Source organism: Notothenia coriiceps, unplaced genomic scaffold, assembly GCF_000735185.1.
Source record: "Notothenia coriiceps isolate Sejong01 unplaced genomic scaffold, NC01 NC01_scaffold00026424, whole genome shotgun sequence".
NCBI lineage: Eukaryota > Metazoa > Chordata > Actinopteri > Perciformes > Nototheniidae > Notothenia > Notothenia coriiceps.
The window spans coordinates 1,697,449-1,704,016 of NW_011359125.1; positions in this window are offsets into that span (position 1 = coordinate 1,697,449).

Sequence of the window (6,568 nt, forward strand, 5' to 3'; positions counted from 1 at the left end):
TTCTTATTTTAAGCGTAAGTTACTTGATTGATTTAGCTGGTTAAGCACATTGATAATCTTCAAATTATTAAACTGTCTTTAAATCAAAAACTGTGCTGTTATATACAGTATGGCCAACAGGGTGCATCACTAGTCAAGAAAAGCAAACATATTTTCATACAGAATTCTCACTCATTCATAAGCGTACGTAAAAACTAACTATGCTGCTCAAACATTGACAGATTTATGGACTACATTTAACATACATTTTGAACACTGAAAGTGTACAACTGATGATCTTTTTGTATTATGTCATTGTATTGTTTTCCCTTGATATCAGATATGTATATTGCTGTCCCTGCTCTGCTGACACCTGAATTTCCCTACAGGGATATTTAAAGGTTTATTTGTATCTAATCTTTATTGAAATGCACATGTTTCTAAATAAACAAATCGTAGTGTAATTTAAAAACAGCTTTGACTTAAAGTGCACCTATCATGCTATTTTTAGGCATATATTATGCGTCTCAGATATATAAAAATATATTAAAAACATGTCTATGAAGTGTTTTGCTCAAAATACCAAACAGATCACCCATTCTAGCCATGCCTCATATCCCTCTATTTCACTTCCTGTTTCAAAAGTGCTGATTTGGGGTATAAAGGAGGGGGCTGAGCTCATGCGGGACCCAGCAGCTACTGTCTAAACTAAATACTGCCGTGATGAAACACCATATCATGGATTATCAAGGATTATTTCTGAAACAGTATGGAGCTCAAAGGCTTGCTCTCTTGCCGACTATACCACAAGGTGAGTTCCTTTTATTTCCTGCTTCTTCACACACATGCTCTCCAGTACAGGTTAGCTCTGAGTGTTAGCAATGCTAATGTAAACACCGACCATATTACGTCCAAAACAGTCGGGCATTGTTTCTGATAGCAACTTTCTGATAGTGCCGTGGGTCGACATTTCCGATATTACGTCATATCGGACGCAAATCTGGATCAGCTCCGTTGTACCCCCGTTTTTAGAGATTTGGGCACGGAGGAAAAGAGAGAGGGTTTTATTTTCTGACGCTGCATGAGTTCCCCGACACACCGGGGAAACATATTTATGTATAAAAGACATAAAAAAGTGCATTTTGCATGATAGGTCCCCTTTAAATTCTGCTATGATAAAACGCCATCCTGTTCTAAACCACATCAAGGATTATTTCTGAAACAGTATGGAGCTCAAATTCTTTTTCTCTTGCGGGTTTACCACAAGGCGAGTTCCTTTTTATTTCCTGCTTTTTAAACACTTGTGCTCTTCAGTACAGGTTAGTTCTGAGTGTTAGCGATGCTTGCTGATGTAAACAAATACCATTACGTCCAAAACACGTCAGGCATTGTTTCTGATTTGTCTCTGTGGATCCACCATCCGAAATTACGTAATATCGGCAGAAAATCTGTATCCGCTCGTTGTACCCCCGTTTTTAAAAGATGTGGGTACGGAGGAAACGAGAAAGGGTTTTATCTTCTGACACTGCATGAGTTCCCGGGAACACCGGGGACACATATTTATGTATAAAAGACATAAAAAAGTGCATTTTGCATGATAGGTCCCCTTTAATATTTAGACTTAATATCTATACACCAAAATCTATCAGTCCAGTTGTGTCTTGGTCATGCACAATGTAGAAGTACCGGTAGTGTTATTTTATTATCATTCACGCTTGCACTTTGAACTCACTAACACATACAGCTGTTAGATGCCAAGAGGTCAGATTCCTGCCTCATGGTTTGAAAGGGTCACTCACCCTTTCGTCCTGCCAAAGAAAGTATCACTGTCAAAATACAGAGAAAGAGCATAATACAAAAGAGAAATAGATGTCATAATTTTAAATCAAATTGGCCAGGAAACTTATTTCTACCCTGCCACTGAGAAAGGTAGTCCTCATGAGTGTGTTATGAATACGGAGCCTTTAAAATAAAATGTTTCAAAGTTTTATAAAGGCTTCATCACCGTGCCAAATCATGAACAGCGTTGTTTTCTATTGATGGATGATGACAGAGGCAAGCTTGGCACAAGGCCATCCTAGAAGTGAGTCAAATCCTCCCATAAGGCAAGAGAAAATAAGTGAAATCCAATTACAAGCATTCATCTGTGAGAGCCACTTTAGGCCCATGGTTGTATTTGATAACATATATACTTTATCACATTAATACAAATAAATACTGTTAGCTCAACAATCCTCTCTTAGTGTTGTGACACTAGCATCATTACAAAAAAAAACACTGACCAACTGGGAGACATTGTTTTCAAAAGTATGTTGAGGCTAATGTTTTTTCCACAAAGAGGAGAATCGATTAGCTTTAAGTTGGCCACATTGCCACAGTTTATTGATTGCTCTGGTCTAATCCTTTCCTGTCTGATGGGAGCAATTATGGACCATCACACTTATCGCACAACACCATATTCACTGCAAGACACTAGCAAATGGAAGAGACAACCCTTACTGAGGGAAGACATGCAGTCCCTTCATTCCTTTCTCTTTTAACTTGTTTTCCTTTATCCTCTGTCTGTTCCCTCGTTTCATTTTAATCACTTTGATCCAATTACTTAGCATTGATGCAGTCCTGATTAAAGATATCACAGAACATTTGATAAAAACAGTGTTGCATAAAGGTTCCATCTATTGATGACTGGGGTACAGGAAATCAGTTGAATGTTTTCCTTTTGTCCAGTCCACTGCATATTTTCTTAACACAATCAAAAGGACATTTGAGTACTATAGTTTATTGCAGCTTCCAACAGTCAATCACAAATGGCCTTATAGACCACATGTGAAAGGAAAGCAAACCAGACTATAAACCAAGTCAGCAATTGAATACAGTGCAACAAAATACTTTACTGAAGTGAAATAGTTCTAACACTGCTGTATGAAAAACATCTTTTGATAACCCGTATGTGTGACATTTACAAGATAAAGTATTTATTTCACCTTTTTAAGCCAGATGCATAAAGGAAGAGTATGCCCTCTCAGATATGGATACTTACAGTGTTGTCATTGTATTGTGTCTACTAATTAAACCACTTTAAATATTGTAAATATCCGTGAGTCTCCATTTCACAATGCAAGTGTTTTTAGACAGCCACATAATTAGACCAGTGGACCAAAACCCACATGACATGTTAAACACTATAGTAGAGAATAACAAGACGCTCAAAGCTAATCATAATGTAAGAGAGAAATAAAAAGAGGCCGTCAGGCAGCCTTAATTGCTATACTATTGTATCTATAACAGATGTAATTGGCAATTAATAGTTCATCACATTATTGAAAGTTGACCTAAAACTCTCCACATCTCATTTTGATTTATCTCCTATCTATTACACATGAATCTAAAAAGGTTGATACTTGAGACACCAGCTTTCCTCTTGGAATTCTGCATAATTTAATCAAGAAGGCAATTAAATTCATTAATATCTTTGTTTTTCCTCATATTTTATTCATGTGTTCCCTTGATTGTTGTATACTGAAATACATAGGATTAACAGAAGCAATCCCAGTTGCATTAACAGTGTGGATCCAATATTAACATTACCAGCCTTACTAGAGGCACAAGCCATAAAAGCTGGCATAAATATTCTCCAACTTAAAGCCTTTTGCACAAATATGGATAAAAGGAAAGTAGGACGGGCAACCAGATGATATGCTGAGTGGTTATTTGTTTTTCTTGATGGGATTAATATCACTCTTATCTGTACAAAATGTACAGCTAGCCGATGGTCAAATTTAGATTATAAAATTCAAGAAGGAAGCAGCTAGCCGGGCTGTATCCAAGTTTTCACCTACCAGGACCATAAATCAGTATATTAAAGAGGCCCACTATGGTGTTATGTGGTTCATGTGCTGGACTTTGTATTGGCCGGGATCTGGTTTCCCCTTACCCTAATGAAGTATGCAGAACGTTACAGTATCTTGCCAAGACATATTCTGTGCATAACAGGACAAAATGTTGTTTCAAACCTGACCTGCTGTCTAGTGGTAAACACAAGATAAGCCGTTTGATGCAGAGCACAGCAAATATTGCTGTGTGTGACCCCACCTAGAGTCAGATAAGAAGAATAATGCTGTTATCTTATAGCTACACATTTCTATTTCCTTGTGAAAAAGCGATTCTTCCAGTCAACTAATGACTCCTGATTTAGTGGATGAGGAGTGATATTGCATTTTGCCCATTGGGTTGATTAAAAGTAAAAATGTAACTTGTGGATATTTGGTGCAAAGATATGTGTACATTATATTGCTCAACATGGTAAGATGCTTCATATAGTTATGTATAATCATTCTAGTACACAGTAAGAGGTTCCCCTGTTAAAAACAAATATGGGTGTTAAAAATGTAGAATCTGAGTGAATACAACCACACTAATTAAATTCATATTAGACATGTGCTAATGGTTGTTGCCTGTAAGAAGCCGTATCTAAAATGTCAGAATGTACCTATGTGCTGTAGAGTAAATGCCAGACATATAATTATACCACCAAGTGGAATGATTCTTGGAAAGAGCGCCTCTACCCTTCCTTGTTACTGTCTACCTTGCTAGATCTCAGTTGTACAGCCTACTAGAAATGTGTCATACAGAGCACCCACTACCAAGGCCTTAACAAGTAACCCACACATCTCTGTCTCTGCAATGAAAACGCACACCCACCCTGTCCTTTTCTCTCTTTTTGATGATATTCCATCATGATGCTCACACATGGTGAGGTATAATATGGGACAAGGTCATAGTCATTAACCAGATGGCACGCAGCTGAAGGCTAGTTGTCGTAAAGGCAATATGGGAGACCCTTGACACTCATTCTAAGGAGAATGCATTATTCATGTGAAGCCCCACAACATCTAACCATCCATAGATAGCAGCCTTCAAGGAAACAACCTTTAAGATAACACATCTAGTGACAGATGGAAAAGCGCAATGGTGAGTTAGATTCACCAGGAAAAGGCATTGCATCTTCTTCTTGTAAGGTTGAAGAGGGCTGAGGAAGTGATTACTTGATGCAATGTTTGTAGTGCTGAAAATTAATAGTTGAATACATAATTTCCCAGGATGATAAAGCCATGGAACAGTGATATTCAATAGCGAAGAAAGTTTATTCAAAGTAAAATGACCTGCTAAACCAGTTAAGTTTTCAATGTATTTAATAAATTCATTGTTTTAGTATCCACATTCATGTTATAAGAAAACAAGTGTTTCCTGTTCTTATGAGTATACATTAAAGCTTCAATTACTACACTCAGAGCTAGATAGGTAAACCGTAGCAAATCATTTATCTGAATACAGTTTCTTTCATGTGGCTCATAGCAATCCTATCAAATATTAAAAGGATATGAAAGTAGTTATTAGTTAGTTAATGATATGGTAAATCAGTTCATGCATAGATACAGTAGATTGTAAAGATGAAGCATGTGATGACATTGTCTCGCACGTGAATTTAATATCCATTAATTACAAGGCATAATTGGATGCAACAGCTTCAGTTTATTTTGCAACATTATACATATTGACATCAAGTACTGGTGTTATAAAAACATGGCACATTGTTGTTGTTGTTGGTACATCCTGTCCCTTCCTACCCCATCTCCTAGCACTAGGAGGGGTTAAATGCAGAGGTCCAATTTCACTGTCTGTGCTGTGTGCATGTACATGTGTGTGACAAAAATAAAGAGGGTTTCATCCTCCGGTTCTATCTATCTTCTATCTTAACTTATACATCACTCCTTCAAGGCACCTAATAAGTTAAACCTGGTTAGTCGCCAACCACGAATTGCATTACCGGAGGGCCTGGGCATTGCATTGCCGAGTTGCCTAACACGGGTAAACGTTCGGTTAGGGCCGATGACCGGTAAAGATGCCTGTGTCATGGGTCCGTTCATTTGTTACCTGTTACTGCATAGAGGGTTGCTGCGCAAACCCCTACCATAAAAGACACAATCTCAAAATGAGCGATGTCCCACAATGAAAACTCCTAAAACTGAGACGTGCTTGGCAAAATACGTATTTTTGGAAGTGTTGTGTGTTCCCCTACCCATTATTTTCGACCTTTCTCGTACTGTGCCCGGGAAATTATACAGATAGAAAATCCACACAGGTGTCGTCTCCTTGATTGATGAAAAACATCGGTGAAAAGGACTGGTAACATTGGAATACAGAGGTCCGTTCTACCGGACTCACTACTCCACTTCCCTGTCCCTCGAGAATAAAAATTCTACTTCCCTTCGGAAAAATCAAGAACGGTTCAGGATATCCAAAACCTTAACGTTTACAGATTACTGCAGCGAACGACCAATGGATAGGGATCCAGTCGAACAAAGACACTGTTTTGACTCGTAAAGTGTATGGTCCTCTACTATATACTCCCCCTTGTGACAGGTCGCCTCCGGGACATGTTTTATTACTCTACTTAAAAATTGGTTAAAGACGTCTTAGATATTAAGGTAAAAAAGCACATAACCGACGACACTACCATACACCGACCTACCATTCATCTTTACTCTTAAATAAAAAGGCATAAATTTAGGTTTTAATGACTTAACAT